The sequence below is a fragment of the Condylura cristata genome, unplaced genomic scaffold (genome assembly GCF_000260355.1).
Source record: "Condylura cristata isolate star-nosed mole 26May11 unplaced genomic scaffold, ConCri1.0 scaffold00014, whole genome shotgun sequence".
Lineage (NCBI taxonomy): Eukaryota > Metazoa > Chordata > Mammalia > Eulipotyphla > Talpidae > Condylura > Condylura cristata.
In genome coordinates this window covers 48,705,482-48,728,193 of record NW_004567115.1, presented here as the reverse complement: position 1 = coordinate 48,728,193, position 22,712 = coordinate 48,705,482, and positions in this window count along the sequence as shown.

The following is a 22,712-nucleotide window of genomic DNA, read 5'->3' as shown; positions in this document are numbered from 1 at the left end:
CCCTGTCCTGGAGGTGATTCACAGGGCACAGCAGACCTCTCCTGACCGCCCACTGCTCCCCTCAACAGTGTACTTCGTTGATCTGCCTGTTCTGTTCCCCACTATCTCTGGTGAAACCTCTGACCACCCTGCACCTCTGGCCTGTACCCGGTTCTATATACATAAATAAATTAATAAATCTTTAAAAAATGAAATCACCTTTGGGACCCTCCCTGGTGGTGCAATGGTTTAAAGTGCAGCACTATGAAGCTATCCTCAGTCACTGCAGCACGAGTTTGATTCCCACCCAGGGAGTGATCCACATGGCACAGCAGACCTCTTCTGCCTCACCCACTGCTCCCCTTAGCAATGTATTTCAGTAGATCTGCCTGCTCTGCTCCCTGTTTTGTCTCTGGTGAATCCTCTCACCCCCTGTACCTCTGGCTTACACCCCAATTCTTGTATGCATGAATAAATAAATCTTTCCAAAAATCACCTTTGAACACCATGAGCTTGAAAACTGGTCTGTTCTGAGATGGTTAGAGCTAGAACTCACATATCTCTTGAACGGCTGACAAGGTCAACTATTTGTTTTTCCCTTTTATCTTATACCTTTGGTACATTTGGTGATAGTTGATATATTAAAACAGGACTTTTTTAAGCACTAATTTTAGCTCCATACGATTCACTGAATGCTTGCTATTCCTCAAGAATGCTGCACAGAGGTTATCTAATTTAGACATTTTAACAACAACCCAGATGGTGGATATTTCGGCCCATTTTACAGCTGACAAAACAGAAACCCAATTAAGGCTCAAGGTCACAACGAGTGAGAACTGGATTCAAACCCATCTGATACTGTCCACAGTAATACATCTCCACAGTGCACCATTGCCTGCCATTCTGCTCAACACTTCAATCCAAAGCTCACGTGAGCAGCTTGAGGCACCCAGAGACCCAGATGTTCCTTACGGATCTATAAACCTCAGATCAACAGGCTCTCTGGAGTTCCTTTGCTATGTTGCACTCCAATTTTTCTCAAGAAAAAATTGTATCATCCTAACATCCAATTTTACACTCTCTTTGCACTTAATGCTGATGAGTAAGAATCCTCATGGGCCTTCAAGAACTTGAGAGATGGTCCAGTCTCTGCCTTTCCTCCTTTTTGCCAAATATTGGCAGAATATTCAAGGACAAGGTAAAGTGCTTTACTTAAAGTATCCAGTGAATTTTAATGGCACTTAGGCACCAGAAATTCTTATTTTAGGATCATTGCCATTACTTCCTATGGACATTTTTTAAAAATATTAATGCTCATATGCAAACACCTGGACATTAAACACCATATAATATTATGTGCTGTTAACATGTTGCGTGCATAACACATTTAATTGATAACTTATGTAGCAGGTGCACATATAGTTGTAATATGCTTATTGATGGCTATGTTATAAGCAAAAATACGGGAGGAAACAGAGTACTAAACTCTTATCCCTCAAGGTTTCTACAAGGTATTGAAGAGACATATGTATATATCTTATACACACACACACACACACACACACACACACACACACACACACACACATATAAAAGACCGTGAACTAAGGTAGAGTTAATGCAAATGGATTTCTGATCAGGGAATGACAATGAGGTGATGTCATTAGAAAGCTAGCCTGGTGACGAATTATAGAATGAACTGGAAAAATAGTTTCTGAAAATGGAGAAATTGTCAAAAAGCTACTGCAATAATCTGGGCATGATCATATGAACACATTTTAATCATAAACCCTTCCAACCCCTATCTGACAAATACTTTTGTCTTACATGACAGATGTTGATCTTTACCCCCAAACAGAAGTGTTTTTGTTTCAAAATATTGAGCATGCCGCTGGCATGTACAGAACTCCAGCTAGATGATGAACAAGACAACAATCTGCTTTTGCATTTTTATGAAAACATGCTAAACCATCTTTCCTGATTTATAGACTGCTCTACATTTATTTTCTACCCACAATGTGTCCAGCAGTGGGAGAGGGGAACAGTAAGAAAACATGGCATCTGTGTTCAAGAGCTACACAGTCAGCTTAGCTGAGGAGCTTTTATATGGCAAAGAGCAAGAACATTGTGTGAATGAGGGTAACGGAAGGGAGAAGGGACAGGAGAGACAGCTATGGAAACACTCAGTACTAAAAGAGAAAAGATTAGTTTTAAAAAATGTCCCTGCTATATTTTTTTCCAAAAGAAAGGCTAATTTACTAGGAAAGGAGTAAGCATGGTAGGAAGGAACAGCTTGAGAACAATCAAGAAAATATATTTTTTCCTCCTTTCTCCTCTTCAGCATTTACCTTGAGTAACTCCCTCATCAAAGAAAAATGATTGCACTGATCCAGGCTGTAACATCTGGCTTTAAGGTTACCCTTAGGGGCAGAAAGTAATATGCAAAGAGGTAGAGTGACGAGTTGGTACCCTAGGGCTTTGAATAGCAGCATGATTTCCCCTGACACAGAGGCAGGCAGCGAGTAACAGCAAAGATAAAGTCAACAATATTCAATCAATTCGTTTAAGCACCTGCATGGATGTAAATTAAATCTCTGAAAAGTAGAATGAATGGGAATATCTTTTATAATTTGAGACATTAAACATTAGAACACTGAAATGGATCTCCTATACATTGCATGTAACTAATATTGTACAGCTTCTCTTAACTCTTTATACAAGAAAATCTGTATCAGTAGGAGAAGCTGGGTGGCTACAGCCAACCTTGCTAACTGACCTTTTTCTTCTGTCTCCTGTGTTTCTTCACATATACTTTACAAATACCCATCTTCCACGTCCTCATGCCATCCCCTTGAGTCCTGGTCACTACACTTCTTCAGGGGGGAATGCCTGCCAGTCATGGTATTTATTTTGGCACAATGACATGCCCCTGATAGAACACCATGGCAGTTTGGTGTAGCTAATTCTTACATAAAGATCAGTAGCCAAAAAAAAAAAAAAAAAAAATCTTATTATGTGTATCGGATAAAGGATCACAACTACCAGAACACAAATCCCCCCCCACACACACACACAATAAGCTGTTTCTCAGTTTTCTGCTCATATGCATTTGTGACTTGTTCATTCATTTTCTCATGGAATAGCTTTTGCAAAAAGGCAAGTAGGAACAAATGCTAAAGCTTTCAGGCAATTTTATAGAAAAACTTTTGCACTGGGGGACATGTATCCATTTTCTTAATTTTACGTGCAAAGCAAATTTATTTCTTTTGTTTTTGCAACCATATGGGATGAGAAAGGAACCAAAGGTGTAGAATTCAGAATTGAACAGCATGGTTTTTAAAAGTAATTAGTAAAAGTCCTTTGTTTTCTAAAACTACTTCTCAAAAGAAAAGCCTATGGGATTCACAATTTCCTTGTTTTCTTTCTGAAATCTCCTACCGTCTTTAAAATCTTCAGCAGAAATGCAAAGATTGTGCTATTTTGAATTTAACAAGAACTTTGGTTGTTTGAGATGGATGGTAAGGAACAATTATATGGTATCATTTAAATTTACATGAATGTAATTAGTGCTATGAGGCTATTTGCAGGGACTATTATTTTTCTTGACAGTGGACCTTCCTTTGATGTGGGATGTTTCAGCTAAGTGGAGGTACCCTCTTCTGGTTACTATTTACAAGTCATTAGGCTTCCAAAGAAGACCCTACAGAGTTGCCAGTTAAACTTTACTTTGCTTTAAGGAAAGAAAGCTATAATCACTTCCGTGATTTTATGGATTTGGGAAATCATTAAGGGCTTAGAGATTGTACATTCAGAATCTTAGTGATTTTATAATTTCTGTCTCAGACCTGTTCCTCATATCCTATATACTCATATGGCCTAAAATTATTTTGCAAAATATGGGAATCAGCAGGTGCTAGCCAGGGAAGGAAATATTAAATGTGGGATCATTTACTGAAGGAGAACTGGGTTTGGAATTCATGTAGAATCTTCCAAATCATTGATATCCCATTTGTAAAAATCAGATGTTTGTAATGTGCGATGCTCTATTTACTGTCCCCCATTATTATCATAACTCTTAAATCACAATGAAAACTTTCCTTGTTAGCCACACCGAGATCAGCTGCTATTGTAAAGTTTTGGTACTGTATACAGTACCATTACAAAACATCTCTTTGATGCTTCAGACTAACTCTGGTAACTGCTTCAAAGTGTCAACAGATATTTGCAAGTAAAGGGTGGTTTTCTACCAGTAACCCTTATGAGTCATATAAAGGCACTTTTCCACCATAGCAGGTAGTATAAATTATAAAATAGAATACAATAGTCAAGATAAGTGCAAATATTAGTCAACTCTAGCATTTGTTTTCTGTGAATACAGTTCTCTAGAAATCTTGACTTAGAGATGAATTTGCTAATCAGCCAAGCTACCTATGTAAACAACATATTTTAGTGACCTATGCAAACATGATAGAGCCCATTTTTAGTTCATCATTCCTATTTATATTAATATAGGAGGCAAAAAAGATATAGTGAATGGAGTTGTCTCAATGGTCATCCAGATTTCTTATGATTCAAACTCTGGCTCCACTCTATACTGGTCAATTAAGTTACTTTCCATAGTTTTGTTTTGTTCTATTATTATTATTGAGCACCATTATACCAAAAGAAGAACATCCTTGGAGGAGTAAATGAGATCATGTTTGGAAAGGAACCTAGAACACTGTTCAGACTTAACAGTGTTCAGACATTACCTCTTCCTCCCACTTAGAACAGAATTTTTATGAATTATCACCTAGACTCGATGGCTTCTCAGTTGATCTCTTTGCTCTATTCTCCTATCCTTTAAACTCCACCTTTACAATGCAGCTCACTATATTTCTAAGCACACATTTATTCCATCATTGGCACATGCACTCATCCATTAACTACACAACACCTACTGGGTTCCATTACACTTTGCATTTTTCCAAACTGTGGCCTTTCCTGACTCCTTCCCAGCATCTTGTCCTGCTAGATATCCACATACCTGACCACTTAGAGCTTGCTGTTGCTGAAAGCTGCACCTTCCTCAGGCTGCCACTTTATTGTTGTGTACCTTGTCTTCCTCCGCCTATCTTCCTCTTGTCCATCTAGCAAATGTCTAGTTGCCTTTATAAGAAACATCTCATGAGTGTCTCTTTTTTGACATTTTTCTTGAGATGGCAGAATTACTTGTTCTCCACTGTGTTCTCATCCTACCCCCACACAATCTCAATTTTAGTTCTTATTTCATTGAATAATCATCCTTGATAAAATATCTGCTTTATCTCATGATATGTTGTATTCTTATCCTTGCTAGAAAGTAGACACTCCCTCCTAATCATTTATTGGATGAAATAACAAATGATCCTCTGGTACCCTAACTAGACAATAAAGGCAGGATATATTTATCTTTGCACCCCTTGCATCACTGGGCACTCGTGACTATATCAACATACTGGTCAACCCTTATTGATTGCTCATTACTTCCCAGGTATAAGATTAGGAATTCTACTACTGCATATATTTCATTTTCCCAAAAGCCCTATCAGGAAGGTGTTGGCACAGAAAAGGTAATACATTTACCTAAGTGGAACCACAGAGACTGGAATGCAGTCAGCTAACTCCAGAGTCTGCACTTTTAACCATGGTACAATATTTGATATAGCTAAAGAAAGTATATAGGTTCTCAAGCAGAGGCTTTAAAAATCTATGCATATATATGCTATGATTTACCTGAGAAATGTGTATGAAAGAAAACCACATTCTGAGCCTCTAAGAATTTTTTTTTACTTCCATCTAAATAATTTAGGTTATCTCACAACTTTGAAACTTTCTTTTCATATGGTGCCTCCAAGGAATCAAATTGTTGGGGATACAGTCACTGTAGGATTTAAATTACACAGTGTAGCTTAACATAAAGACATTAATTGAAAAAGTTTTAAAAAATGTGTGTTCTCCTCCAAAAAGGTTGCTACCTGAGGCAAAGAGTAGATAGAGGGTTTATAAAGAATAAGGTGTGTGTGTGTGCGTTTGTGCACACGTGTGCACTAATCTGGGATTTGCTGTAAATAATACAGGCACCTACCAGGTTGTCCTTTCATTTTCTTTTAAATTCTATACAAGTAGAATGAGACCTCTGATTAATTTTTTCTAGAATAATACTCTTTTCATATTATCTTTGAAAAGCTCCCTCTATTTATACCCACAGGGGAATATATTCTCTTGATGCATGTTTATATACTATAGCATGACTTTATTAGCATGGATTTAATTCTTTGCCACCTGTGGGTAACATTTATATCAAAATGAATTGTGTTTCAACACAGTTGCAAGTTCATTCTTCAGCTCTCTAGAGAAAATTTCTGTAGTAAGCTTAGCTCAAGCACAATAGAAAACAAAAAGCATTGTTTTCATGTAGGATGAAATAAAATATACAAAATCATGTTAGTGTGTTCAATGACCAAATGAACAATAGTCAAAATATCACATACATGTTTGAGATAGTTACATAAGAAAAATAATCCCCACATCTGGCAGTGATGGGAACAGATATTTCTTCCAATATGGAAGAGGATACATTCTGGGTTTTTAATGTCCAGTTTTCTTCTAAATGTACCCTATGCCAAGGATGGTAATATGAAGCGTGATGAATCTAAAACTTACCACATAACTAACTTAACTCAGTAATGAAAGAAATGCTTCCATCTTGTACAACTCAAGAAACAGTACCTTACTCTAAATCCTAATTTAAAATGTTTCAGCAAATATTTATATTCACTTGCTTACTCATTTACCTAAAGAAAATACATTTGCTTTAAACCTACTGATGAAAAGTCAGCAAACTGAATGCTTCTGACACTCAAATAATCAGTTTATTATTTCAGACATGCAGTAGGTATACCAAGACAGCAGTAATCAGTTCGCTGGTTAGCACATCATGCCAAGTAATTTTAAACCACTGTTTCAGAAATACAGTTTAAATATCACCAGATACCTTTTCTGAATCAGAAACCCTGCTAAGAGTTGGGGTAGAAAACACCCGGAAATTGCATTTTCATGGAAGAAGACAGTCCTTTTACAGTCATTTGCTTTTGAATCTAGACAAAGAAATCTAATAAAGAATGTAATTATAACTTCACCGTCTCAATTCAGATAGGTTAATGGATGTGTTGGCTATCAAAACAAAGGGCCGATTAGGAGCAGAATCAATCCAATACCTGCCAGATCCTTCTGTGGATCCAGGCTCGATTTGCTTGCAGTCTCTCTGAACACAAGAGAGTTCCCTACTGCCTTGTGAGTGAGCAGCTAACTACTTGATGTAATAATCTTTTGAGTTGTAAAAGCCCAATTAACATCGCTTTGTGTGGGCTGCATAGATGCAAGCTTAGCAGAGTTGAATTTAATGTTCAGGTTCAGCCTAACAGGTTCCAGTAAGTGTGAAATGATGAGGGGCTTGAGAATGCAAGCATTATAATAATGGCCATAGACTTTGAACTGGTATTAGAGACAAGACCTAAGTTCTGGTGCAGTGGAGAGAGAAAATGAAAAGATGTTAGAGTTAAGATTGTAGGTTACTAGAGGACTAAAGCATTGTTGAAATTCAGGAAGTGGTCATTGAGGACTGGCCTACTTCAAGCTGAGGTGAAAGCATCAGTGATTTGTGATAATAAGGTGAAGGCATGAAAGTGTGACTGAGATGAGGTTAAGTGTGGCTGGAAAGATCATCTCCACTGATGCTGAAATCACCAAGATGTATCACTGGAGACAGGGCTAGTAAACAAAGAAGCAGCTAAATTCTCAGAAAGTGAGGGGTGAAGAATTTGAGTTGTAAGGATTAAAGGTGAGCACCAGGGGATTCTTTGGGTGCTGGCATTACTCTGTATCTTGCTTTGGGGTGTCTACAGGTTGTCCTTGCTAGGCACTGAGCTCATCTGTATCAGCTGTGCTAAGGAACAGAGTAGGTATCCTGTCATCTCAGTCTCATCCAGGTACACGGACTTAATATGGACGACTGTGATTGGACAGAGTGTATTTTAAAGAACACAGAGCTTTATAGTAGCTTAATAGATATTATATCAATAAAGGGTCTTATCTTGTCAGACATTCTGGGTTAAAAAAGCAACTCAAATAGATAGGTTTCTATTAGTACTACTCATAATGAACAATGCATCAACAAAAGAGTGATTCCATAGGCAAATGTTACCAGACTCTCTGATTTGGTCAAGGACCTTCATTCACATCCATTTTAGGCAAATTTTGCCTAAAATATAGTAAGGGCAGGTTGCTAAAGATAATAGGCATTGTGATTCTGGGTCACAGAAGCACATACCCCCTGGTGACAGAAGACCATGAAAATGATTAAGACAGTCACCCTATTCTATGAAGGAGACACATCCCCTTAGGATTTTACTCTAAGAATATGAGGCTATTATTAGAATCAGATTTTAAGAAATATTCCAGAGAAATTATAATCATGTATAAGGATCTAACTACAAATAGGCTTATGGCAGTAGGTATTAATCAATGTTAGGCAAAAAGTGAATGGGTAGTCATAGACTATTACTTAAGTTGATGACAATCCGATTATAATGGGATCTCTTGCTATTTAACATGTGGCAGAAGCATAACATGTTTTGATTTGGAAAAAAAATATTAGTAAATAGCAAAATAAATAACACACAAAGCATAAGGATTATAGGTGTAAATAATAGGGTTTATACTTGATTTTAAAAATACATATGTATACATGTTTGATGACCCAAAAGAGAACACACAAATTATTATTTTCAATTGTCCCACATAATAGGATTTCAGGTGGTTTCTTTCTTCTGGTTTTTATCATTTACCTATTATTTTCAAAATGTCTATAGTGATCACACAATATATCAGATTTAGAGAATGTGAAATTGATACATACAATTTTTGTTGACCTCCCCTGCATACAGAATTCAGATATTTTCCTTTGATCAGTGTTACAAAAATTAAAAAGTTGGCATTTTAAAGACAAATCAAATGATAGTTAATTCCCTTTTCTATATTATTTACAATACCTTATCTGCAAAAATTCTGAGTCTTGCCTGCTATTATGTTAAAATGCTTTCAGAAGAGTTTTTCAGTATACAATAATGATTGTAGGTTTATTTTTATCATCAGTTGAATTTAGGAAAACTATCAGACTTAAAATAAAAAAAAAATAGCTAGTGTGGTATCTCCAGATTATTTTAGATATTATAATCTGGTGTATTTTATATCAAAGAATAACCATTTCTTTGCTAAGTGAGTCAATAGTGAGCATTATTCATTAGCCACAGGCTAGCTGTCAGACAGTCATGGAATCTACACGAATACTTCCTGGTTTAATAAGGAGACTAAATATTAGGATGATTTAGACAAGAAAAGCTAGAATTTCAAGCTACTATTTGAATAATAGTTTTATAATAAAAACAATTATGCAAAGATTTATTGTGCTACAATTTCAAGGAATATTTCACATGGTTCTTCAAACAAGCAGTCACAAAACAAGCACCTCCCACTAAAGATAATAAAGTACATTATGCCCTTCACAGGACCCCACACAGAGATATATTCAGAAAAGACTGTACTAGCATTTTATCCATAAGATTTTACTTACAGATTCTAGATGGAATATGTCATTGACGATTTGTGGTAACATTCCCTATTTCTGATTCTGAAATAACAACACTATTCTTACAAATAACATCTATGGATCCCATTAGTATCAAAGAACTAAAGATGACTTTTAAATCATCATTTCAAGAGTAGTTGTTAGAGTTGAAGTAATTCAATATTCAAATGTATATATGAGCTGTTCGAAGTTTAGTAGCTTTTTTGAATCCATATATGGTATAGAACTCAAGTCTCCTTAATTGATGGTATTGCAACTTTGAATATTTTTTATTACTGCCTGAATGACATACAGGATTCATCTTTTTGTTGTTGTTGTTGTTGTTGTTGTAGATAAACTACACAGGTACCCACTTGAAGTTCAGAGAGCGTACCTGAATTTGGCTTCACCCTGTCTTTTTTAGCTTATAGCTGTATTACAAAATAGCAAGACATAGCATGATGCCTCAATAAACTGATTTCTTAACCTTTGTTGAAAAATGCTGTAAATATAACACAGGATGCTTTAGACCCAAAATTCTAGGTATTGCTTTTCAGCTCTTCTCAAGAATATATGAGCTCAAGACATGCAACTGAATTTAGAAAGGGTATATTTAAAGCTACCCTAATGGCCTTCATTTAAAAAATGTATAAGCTATGCAGACATGGAATCACTTAGATGTGACCCATTCATTTTGACATACAAATTATCCAGATAAGAGAGAAACAGGCACTGCTTCCAGTTTTAAGCCTTCTATTATAGTCCAAAAATCACTTACATGCTCTTTCTAAAATACAGATCTCACCATGTCATTCTCCATTTGAAATGGCCCAGAGCTGCCCATTGGATAAAGTCTATAATCATCTTCATGAAATGCCAGGCTCTTGACAATCTTACCTGCGCTCCTGGAACACAGTTTTATTGCCCTGTCTTCCTTTCCTCAATGCACCACCCAGTTCAGCAATATTGCTCTTCTAAAAGACATTTCAGCTATTTTCCCAGAGCAGCCTGTGCTGATTATCACCATAGCATGAAATTATCATGTTCTGTTTACAGCTTGCCCTGACACAGGACTCCAGGTTGCTTACTGGCGAACCAAGTGGCATTTGTCTACATATCACCAGGGCTTTGCACAGTAATTGGAACTCAGAGTACATATTGAAAAAGCGTAAAAGGGAAAAAAAATGGAACTACAAAAACCTGAATCATTCATTTGATATTTGCTTGTTTTATCAAGTAGGTTCACATCAGAACACTAGAAATTTCAAATCTCTTAGCATGATAAGCCATGTCCATATGCTTAAAGCTACAATTAACCACATAGCTAGACAATGCACAGATCAATGGTAAGTGCCCACTTCCAAATTTCTACTATAGGAAAGAAAGAGTCATCTATGGGTCTTTCATCTATCTAAAATTGTCCTGACTTGTCCAGAGATTATGATGTAGTTTGTTGTAAATAGTCATTGGAAAAAACATACATGATAAAGGAATTTTATCATGATTTATGTGATATCCTATATTCCAGCAATTAAAATATCTCCTTCTCAAGCACCTAGGTATTAAAATTTACTACTGGTTCATGGACGCATAGCCATTTCATGTATTAACACTCATCAATGCAAGTAAAATGCCGTTTGCAAACATGTACAAAAAATAACCATTAATTTTATTTCCAGTATTGATTTATTGCTTCTGCATTTATTGATCCTACTGCTTACCAATGTAACTACTCAGGCCAAAGTGATCAAACCAAAGCAGGCATAGGAAGAGACCCACTACTACTGTCTAAATGCATTTTCTATGCAGCTGGGGTTGGCAACTAATCTCATTTATTTCAGGTATACAGAAAGGACAACTACATAGGAACTGAATAAGAATAAACTACTTGACTTCCGTCTTTTCCCATCCTTCTTTCAGTCTTCCTTTTCTTTCACTTCATCTGCTGTTCTTTGATTTCAAATTACTCAAGCTGTTCAGGTTATTAAACAGTGAATTGGCTGACTTAAAAATATAGAAATATGCCACGCAGACTCTTACAGAAAGCTCTTTAAGAGCTTCTATTATCTACTGAAGAACTAATGCACTCCCTTAATTGTGCCTGCTGGGTGATCAGAGACAAGTGGAGAGGAATTCAGGCGATCGCAGAAATGCAAGCCCGCGAAAAGGACATCAGCTCAGCAAGAAAGGTTTCAGGAGCCTTTGACAAATGAGACAAAGCAAGTCGAGTAATAATAGAAGGGCTTTTTGAACATTTTCAGTAATTTGGTTATAACGAACTCTAGAGTGCATTAGCAGAAGATTCTTAATCAGACCCTACTTTTCCATTAGAGAGACTAATTACAATGTGCCTCTTATTGGTAGATTTATTTTCTTCCATAAAAACAGCTTAGCAAATATAAACTAATTTGTTTGAATTTCCCTTTGTCCATATCTCTGTTTTCTGAGAGGTTCACTGCTGTCACATTAGAGACGGCACAAACAGAAGGCACTGTTCTCGAAATAATCCCTGTTCTGCCAGCCAATGATTCAACCAGACCCACATTAACGCGAGACCAATTCCCATCCCTCAAATGGAGTGTCTGTTGTAAAATCTTGTTTTTACAAGTCTGGTTGAATTCCACTCTCTTAATTCCATTCCTTTTAGAAAAATTACTTTCAATCTGAAAGACTTATTTTCTTCTTGCTTAAAATATCTGTTGTTAGGCCAACAGTCTGCTTAAAAAGACACCTAATTTACGAGTCTGCCTGGGAAAAGGGGTGCTCATCTCATCAAGCCTGGGTAATTAAAATCACAGTTAGTCATGTATGTGTATGTATGTATGGATTTCTGTTGTGTGCGCATCATCAATGGAGTAAAATATTTAAATCTAGAACCAGTCAACATGAAAACAAAGAGCTGTGGATATAAACGAATATTGAAGAAACGTGCAATCAAACTTGGAAGACATAATACTCTGCTAGTGTGTATTGCAAAATGCAAATGAGATTTCCTTCATTACATATTTAGCCACTGTATCATATACACACTGACTTATAGATATATGCATATACACATACATGCATGTAAATGCCTATGTGTATACATATGTGCACATTTATATGCATCTATAATGTACAGTCTAGTATTTATAGGCTGATGTGTGTGTATGTGTGTGTATCCTGCTAAAGACAGTGGTAAAAAACACAGTATGGACTCAACAGATTTGTAGCTAATTTTAAAAATTAATAAAGTATAATGAAATGCATGGACTTTGTAGAGGCTTTGGCAACTTTTAGAGTGGTATAAAATTATTATTCGTTATATTTTATTTTGTCAATAAAGTCATGTATAAGGCAATTCATGTAGTTTCACCTTATTACAAAATGTTGGTAATTACCATGAGAACATATTGCATGATTTTGTAGGCTGTGATTGCTTAATGCAATTTAGCTATTTGTTTTAAAAAGAACAAAAGTGTATAAACTGCAACCAGACAATATAAAAATTTCATAAAAGATGATAATATTATCATTATAAACTGAGTTAGTTTTATTATACTATGGGATGAAAAAATTATATTATGTATCATAGCCATATATAATAATTAGTATTTGGTAAGTATTTTTAATGAAATGAATAGTATTGATTTCAAATGTATGGTTATGCTTGTTATGCATACGTATCAGTCTCATGCTGGGCTGTTGGTTTGCAAATATGCAAAGACATAAATCTAGTAAATTCACAGTGATAACTTTTTAGATGATAAAAGCAGAAACTGGCTCCAGAAAAGTATAAAATGTATTATTGGTTCTAAGATTACACTGAAGTTTTTCCAACTGTCAAAAGAAAGAAGGCAGTGGTTGATAAAATGCATGCATCATTCTTATGCTAGACTCCATAAAATTTTCATGTTTTTCCATCATCCTCCTCAAAAATGCTGAAAGACACCAAAGAGAGTATAATAATATAGGAAAATGCAATAAAGTGAGTTTTGTTACTCAGCTCCCTAGTATAGAATATATGTATTCTACATATTGAAAGAAAAATTTCTAAAAACATTGTTCCTAACTCAGAAATGAATAAATATTGAATTCAAGATTATGGTGAACAAGAACATCTGGACCACAGCTAAGAAAAATGCTGTCAACAAAATACAGATTCACATAATTAGTAGATCACTTAGCCAGGAACATTACTAACCTTTCCCTTCAAAGATGACTTATCCAAAAGTTTCCACAACTACAGAGGGAAAAACAGTTGGATACAATAGAATTGAAAGGACTAAAAGCCTCTCTAAAAGATCATTTAAATCCATAAATAACAAATAATAAAGTCTGAATTTCAACCTGTCTTCTGATGACCAAACCATTCATTATCTACCATGTCAACATACAGAACTCTGGGCTAGTGCCTCAAGTAAAACTAGGTTTTAGTGTATTTAATAATGATTAGTATGTCTTTCATATTTATTTTCTTCAGGGTGTAATTTATAAGTGTTTAAACATTGTTTTCTTAAGAAAGCATGACGTTGAGAGAATGCTGAAAGATACAGAGAGTATTTATTTATCTGACACATACATGCATGGATTGCTGTCTACCATATTTGAAGTTAAACTTGTAAATGAATGAAATTGATTCTAATACAAAAACTATTGGGAAGGGATGATTCTTATTTCTATGAGGTATTATTTGATAACATACAATTAATCCCTTCAACTTGGTAAATAAACATAGAAATGACTGGCCAATCATTAGATAGAATGTAATTTATAATGAACATCTGTTGACTACTCATTGGCTCTTGTAGAGATGACTGTAATGGTTAATTGTATGGTTCAGTTTGGCTAGATAATGGGCATTTGGCCATGTTTCTATACTTTTTAAAATTGAGATTAATATTTAATCAGTGGACTTTGAGTCAATATGAGTAGTCCTTACCCAGTCAGCTGAAGGCCTTGATATAAAAATTGACCTTCATGAGCAAGAAGGAATTCTGTTAGTGAACTGCCTCTGAACAACACAACTTTGAGCAGGGCCCTTAGCTTGCAGGCTCACCCTACAGATTCTGGGTTTACCAAGCCTTCACCTTCACACGATCAAGCCAATTTGTCAAAAGAAACCAATTAAAATACATCACTTATGTGTGCATATATACATATGTGTATACATCATCTATATGAAAAGATGAAGATGTGGTGGATAGAAATATTTTCACAGAAAACATATTCAATACAAAAAAATAATAACCAATTTTCTACAGGTGTTTATGTAACACACTGTCACCAAATATGTATATCACTTTCCCAGTGGCTAAATTTGGCTCCATTAATTGTGTGGGTAGTGTGTGGCACATGGTATAGTCTTTACCTTCTACAATCCACTGGGGTAAGAATCACATTTATGGGCCCTCCCTCGTGGTGCAAGGGGTTAAAACACAGCACTATGAAGCTACCCAAAGCCACTGCAGCATGAGATGGATCCCTGGTCAGGGACCTGAACCACATGGCACAGCAGACCTCTCCTGACCCACCCACTGCTTCCCTCAGCAGTGCATTTCAGTACCTCCACTTGTTCTTCTCTTCACTGTCCCTGGTGAATCCTCTCACACCCCCAACTCTGGCCTGTACCCTAGTCTTTATATGCATAAATAAATAAATCTTTTAAAAAAATCACATTTACATTTTTACAAATTGTGGAATGGGACTTAAAAAGTCAAGTAAACTTGTCCATGTTTATGTAACTGGAAGGTGTATTAGAGGACTTTCCATATTAAATCTGAAAGGCTCTAGAATCTTGCTAAGGTGTTTCTGGTGGCATGGCGTATACATTACCAAAATATGAATCCTTAGCCTTGAGTGATTTTTCAGTCAGTGAACAATCACTGTCTATCCTGCTTTATAGATACCTTTCTGATATGAAGGTAAGAAATAGCTCATCTTTTACAGTCTCTTCCAGGCTTACTCTTGTACATTTGTTCCTACAGTAGTTAGCTTCATTGATTTAACCAACCTCCAAGATATTGGAAAAAGTGAATCTAATTTTCTGAGTAAATATACTCAGGATATTTAAATTGGCAACCAAAAGTCATCAAAATTATGCTGTTGGGTTTTGAATAAAATGGTAATTTTATTTGAATAGAATCTTTGTATAACACACAGTACAAGTTTTATTTCTACCATACATGTACCTTCTATAATCACAAAACCATGCTTTAGATCTGAGGCCTCTAGGGGACACTTTGATTTTGAAAATAGAACAGACTTTGTCCTCGTCTTCGTGAACTTAATTTCACTAACAACCATATAATAATAAACAAATGTAGGTCTCATTTTTATACATTGAAATAATTACCTCTGTCACAAAGATAATTTTCAGGGAATTTATTCCATTTGTCAGTAAGTACCAACACAGATCCAAATATTTTTATAAAAGCATATAGGAGTTCTATATACATGAAAGATGTGAGTTTATTTTTGTCTGGAACTGTATATGTGTATGTACACACGATTGTATCATGCATGAGGACATATTTATATTTTAAAAAAATCTGATGACACAGTATGTTTAAATGTAATTTGGTTTGTAAACTGTCTCAATGTTTTATTTCATATTAAATCAATATGCTTATTTTCCCCAGAACTAAACAAGTTGTTCCTTAGGGAGTCAGAGCTACAGCAGTTGCCAATATCAATTTTTGTATAAGTCCTATTTCCCTGAAATACTCCTATCAAATAACACAACATGTAAAGGTAAAGAAGGTATTGAGGCTTCATTTCTAGAATTGTTTGTAGGCAAAAAGCATGATGTCATTATCTTATAAACATTATAAAGTGGAAAAATGTCTTAGAAAAAAAATAGTGTCCACTTTCAATATTTATAATTTGAAACACTGTGGTATTACCAGGTAGAAAAGTTCAGTTAGAAGTCTGGGTTGAGATTATAAGCAGTGCTGAATCCTATAAAACTGTTATTTGAACATTTGGCCTACAAAACAGTAATTCTCTAAGTTTCCAACAATATGTTGATTTGAGAGCAATCACATGCAGTTGTGATATTGTTTAGGCAGTTCTAGAAAAATAATCAGAGGTGGAGAAACTTTGAGGATGTGAGATCATGCACAGAGCATGCTCTAACCTTCCCTGGTTTAATTTTTCATTAGCAATTAATAACTGCATTTAAACTTGAATTAAAAATTATTTCTTTCCTAGGGATTAGTTACAACTGGTGATGAAGAAAACCATAGAAACCCTCATTTCCTCAGGCCCTACTGATCTGGAAAGATGGGCTTGGTGAAACAATGAAACTGTTCAACAGGAAGGCTCTGGTTTACCACTGGTTAAAGATGGGGAGAGATGAAATATGAGGGCTCTCAACTGTCCAAGTTCAACCCCCGTCTGCTCACAAGATTCTCAGAAGTGCAATCTTCTGTTGCTTGGGGATGCGAGCGTTTGGGTGGATGCATGCGTTTTCTGTCCCAGGATGAATATGGGATGCAGGATGAGCTCTATGAACCTGCCGTCCAGTTCCTCACTGAGGAACAGTGTGTAACTCAAGTTAGGCAAAGGCAACTTAGGTTCAGAACTCTGCTGCAGACTCTTGGAAAGAACTAGTATTGTGGAAGATTGTAGTACCAAACATTTCAGGGAAACAAGAATTTACAACAAAGTAAAAACCAAAATCAACAGGCAACTATAAACCAGAGATGCCCTTGAGGAGGTGAGAGGAGGAAGCTGGATCAAAAAAGGGGTGGGAAGAGCACAAGAGTCTAGGGTGATGGTGCACGTGGGTGTTGGTGGGAGGGAGTTCTTGGGGACCATACACAAGAGGATAAGGCATACATGGTATGAAAATGAAGACTAATGTAAAAAACACACAACAATAAAAATTTAAAGACAAGTTATATGTTCTCTGTGGGAATGCCTCTCTGGGCATGAGAGCCACAAGGGAAGGAGACACACCAAGAAACACAGAGATTTGAACTTCCTGACACTAGTTCAGTCCCCCAGTCTAGCTGTGCCTAAGGCCTTTCTTCTCAGTTCCAAGGACTGTAAATTTCTCTGGGTTTAAACATGTTCCATCTAGATTTTATAACTTTCTATTTGCAAAATTCCTGACTAATACCTAAAGAAGGCTGAGGTTGAAGAACAGAGGTGGTGGGAAATTCCTCATTTCCCTCCTGAATGTTCTTCAAAGGCCCAGTGTTTCCTGGGAGGTCTCAGCTTTTAGACACAACACCAGTTGCATTTAGCTATCTACCTTGCCTTTTCACAAGCTTACAAAATAATAGCATCATTACCCTTTAGAATGAAGAAAAAAGTAATTCCAAAATCCTAGGTTCAGGCCATTTCTCACAGCACGCTGATATAAGTATGTAATGGAGATAAATGCCACTTCTATTGCTTTCACAGACCCCCATCATTTTTCAGCACCTCTTGCTGAAAAAAAAAAAGTTATTTCTATCTATACATTTTACAAATGTATTCAGAACTCCCTTCAATTTGAAAATCTTTCTCTATAAGAAAATAAATCATTCTTATAGCCAGAGATTTCAATCATTCTGCTTTCTGAAATGTCCTTTTACTCAATTTTCCCATAAAAAAGTTTCTGCTCCTTTAAGCTCCGCTCATATACCACCAGCCCCAAGCATCATTTCTCTCTATCCATTCCACAAACATATACATTCACTTGTATTTTTCTGTCCCCAGATATTAATTAATCACATATTAAGGTGTCAGATTCAGTGTTCATTACTGAGGATTTAAAAAAAAAGTCCATAATATCTCTCTGCCCTAAAGGAAGTTATAATGCAAGGGGAATAACCAATAAATACATCAACAATTCACTGATCTCTACGCAGAGCTTGCAGATACATAATTACAAATGAGAAAATGAGAAGGAAGTAGGAGATGCATTAGATGATGAATGAGGAGGTGACAGGCACTGAAGAGATATTCTGTTAAAGCAGAAAGAAAATTTTATACCCAAGAGAAATGCTAGAATTTATCATAAAGGAAATGGAGGCCCACAGAATAACTGTAAGGAAGGGTACAGTATAATCGGGTCTCATTACAAATGGTCATAGTGGCATCAGGATGGAGGATACATGGAATAATCTTTCACATTTTTTTTGCCTGAGTTGGTCTAGGTCACACTTGTTATGGATATAGGTGTATTTTCTAAGTTCCACCCTCAATTTCTAAAAAAAATATTGGACAGTAAAGTGGGTATTGTAAGGTTGGATTATATTGAGGATAATTAAGTGCAAAGAGACAATTTCTATGCCTGTTGGAAATCTGATGCCTTACGGCAGACTAGAGAGAAAGGTACCTCAACTAAGCCAGGAGCCAGGGAGATAGTGGCAAAAGGGAAACATTTTATTCAAGTCAATTACTTGTGCTTTGATTTAGTACTAAATACATTTTGTTTTGTGTTCTGATTCATTATTGATATGCTTATTTTCCCCATTCAATCTCAAATTCCTGGAGGGCAAGAGCTACATGTTCAAGTTCTGTTTTTCTTCGGAGATTAGCACTATGCTTTGAACAAAGGGCTCCTGAAATAAGTATATATTTATTTGAATAAAAGTTTCACAGCATATTGTACAAAGAAGAATATATGATACCAGACCTCTATAAGCTTCTTTATTATTCTGGGGGAATGGGATGTTGTTCTCATGAGGTAAGGACACGTGTATTAATCTCTGCCTCTAGTTCTCCTGGTGATTTCATCACATCGTGCCATCAAATGAGATCTGTATTATGAAAAATAAACTCTGAGGTTGCTATCAAGAGGAGGACTCCCTATGGCTAATTGATAAGCTGAGAACATTGGGCTTGATCAGTAATAGACTCTCAAGAAAACTTTTCAATGAATGACAAAATTCTCATTTTGCCTAGTGGGAACATAAAAGCCGTTGTCTTTAGTTTCCATAGTCTTATACATTCTTTTTATATGATTTACGGTAGAAAAGTTTTTCATTATGTGGCCTTGAGGTCCTCAAGTAAGAGAGAAAGTTCGTGTGCCATTGTCTTCTCCTAGGCTAGAAGAATGGGTGGTTCTCTATCAAGTTTTTATTCCTCGGGAGCATCAACATTTAAGTAATTAGCGTTGTAGAAAGGGTGCCTTAAAGAAAACCATGTAAACAATAATTGTACCTTTCAAATGCTATCAAATGTGAAGGGAATGATATTTGGAATGGTGCCTTTTCTATCTCACACACATATATATTAAGCATTAATACATTTTTCGTGCATCCACTGTCCACATATAATAGTAGCTCCCCCATGCACTGCTATAATTAACATGCAATATAAATGTAGAGTGTTCAACTTAAGCTTTTTCCCCAAATTAAATTGTTTTATGGTTTCCTGGGGAATTGCTGTCTAAAGTTTATCAGCAGGATAACTATGATTCTATGCACGGAATCTTGCATTAAGCAGCAGATTTGCTGTTTCAGAGTTCAACCTTCTTTTGTTTTTCTCTCAGTACCACAATACCTACTACCCGGAAATATCTATAATTCAACAATATGTATGCAGGTCATATTTAGTTTGCAATGTGAAGAGCATAATTGCTTAGCAGGTGTCTGTAGTGTGAATCATGCTGACACTCACCCTTCCCACTTGATGACCACATTTATTCTCCGTCGGATTTTTCCAGAACTCAATAAAAATTATTCATGCCAAGGATGTCATGATGGATCTATAACTCCCTCATAGTTTGACCTACTTTTCCCCAACAACCCAAAAAGGTCCTGACCTCTATTATCAAAATCTCAATGCAGATGGAAGCTCTGATGAGATTCTAATTAAGTGAAAACCTTCCTGTAATTATACATGTTCACTATTTAATGAGAATCTTTCTATAATTAGAAATTTATTTGGACACTTTAAGATTTCACAGGCTGTTGCAGTGGGGTCCTAATTCAAACATTTTTTATTCATGATAGGGCAAAGTTCTCGTCCCCACAAGTACACCCCTGCCAAGGGAAATTTCTCCTTTAATTAAGTGCACTGTGTTGTTCAATGATGACTCACAAAACTTATTTTCACTTTTCTTTTTCTCTTTTTCATACCTGGTCAAAAATTAGTGCAGTAGGAAATGTAAACAGTACCCCTCTTAAAGTAACTTAGGAACACTGTACCTTGCAAAAAGCCCCAATGTCTTTGATTCTTCTGGAGGTAATAGTAATAGTGGCAAAGAGAGAATCAGGAGCTGACAAAAGTATATGTTTTAATGGATGAAGCACTGGCCCTAGGGTAGAGAGGCAAGAACTTCTAGACACTCCGGGGCACACTTTTTTGCTCCACAGTTCTATTTTCTTTTCATTTCCACTCTGCAGATTGGATCATTTCATGTTGAATCAGTTTTGCTAAATAGCTTGTTTTTGTTCTGTCTCAACACCCTAGAAAAATCAGACTCTTCACAGTCTCCTGCATCCACAGGAAACCCAGTTTATTCAGAAGTAGAAAGTTCCACACTGTGAGCCAGACAGTAATAAAGGACAAAACCCAGCTCCTGGAAGAAAGCTGGTTGCATTATCCTCACCGGCCAACCTGGCAGTGTCTGAGGAATAGACTTCCCAATGCTCTAGAATATATGTATTAAGGACTTTTGTTTGCTGGCCTGTCATTGTTTAAGGTCAATTCTTCTCTCTCCAGCTGAGCAGATCTCAAAACTCTGTCCATTTAGAGAGTTGCAACATTTCCCATCATTTGAAAGAAACTTTATCAATTTTAGTGTAGCATCTGAGGGAAGGGAGAATGAAGGCAGGGAAATCAATAAATTGCTCCGAAACTTAAAGCTCGCAGTTCAGTAGGAGAGAAATCCCGGGTACTCAGCTCAGCTGTTCCTAGGATCTGGACACCTTGGGGAGCACAGGAGCGTGAGAGAGCAACAGGCCTGAAGCCTCTTCTTCTTCTGTAGACCCACTCCCGAGGACAATGCAATAAATGTGAATTTGCAGAAGTCTTTGTGTAGCCTGCTGTACATAAAGTCTCGATAATTTTAAAGACACTTAAAGTGTTCATTTCTAACCTCCCCCCCATTTAGGAAGAAATATTCTCAATCATGAAATAATACGATTTCATTAAACAAAAACATTTCAGAAACTGTTGAAATTTAAAATAACATGAGGTTTACCTTAAGACCACACGCATACAAAATATTTGAGTAAGTCAAGAAGCAAATGGAATAGGCAAAAATCTCTCTTATGAAATTTATTAATGACAAATAAAAAACAGAGCTAATGCTGGCAATGCATATGAACTTAAAACATATTTATTCATCAAGTATTTCTGTGTTATCTAGGTGTGGCTCTGTCTTTTGATTTGATGTGAGTCTTGCAGCAATGTCCTTTAGTTGTCATGTCTCATCTTCTCAATTGCACTTTTAAGTGATTTGAGAGGGAGGATGCATGTTCTGCTTGTGTTGGAGTTGAGGACAAGCAGGCATGGTGATGGAGCAGGTACTCCATGTTGGAGAGCAGCAGAGGGATTTAAAAATAACCTTTTTTCAATGCAGAGGCTCACCAAGTGTCACTGACTTTCCAGTTAAAGAATGTAGTAGTCAACGCATCCCCGATTCATTATGCTTAGAAGATGTCGGGATGATTTCCAACAGCAAGTACACGTTGTCATAAATGGAGTTTTTAAGAATTTTCAAGCAAAAATAGTATACCTATGATTATCCTTCCTAGAGTATGTAAACAGACTGAAAATGTTTACCTTTCAACTTATTTTCTTCAATGACTATTATTTACTCCAAGAGAAAGTTCAAGTTTATGGATAACATCATTTATTTATGACAGAATGAATCTTTTAAATCTGATAAAAATTACAAGGTTATAAAGTATATTAAGTCCGCTAACAGATGACTTAACTTCTACACTTTCTGACATTTTCTGCAATAACATTTTATTTTAAATGTCAACCATACATAAATTCAATCTCGTCACAGACACTGAGAGATGTTCAAAAGTTCTCAATTTTAGACAGAGGAAGGGGAAAAAAGAACCAGAGAAAGAATAACTTTTGTAAGCCTGTATTTGGAAATGTCTTAAAATGTTCATCCCTTCTATAAGCAAAAAAAAAAAAAAAAAAAAAA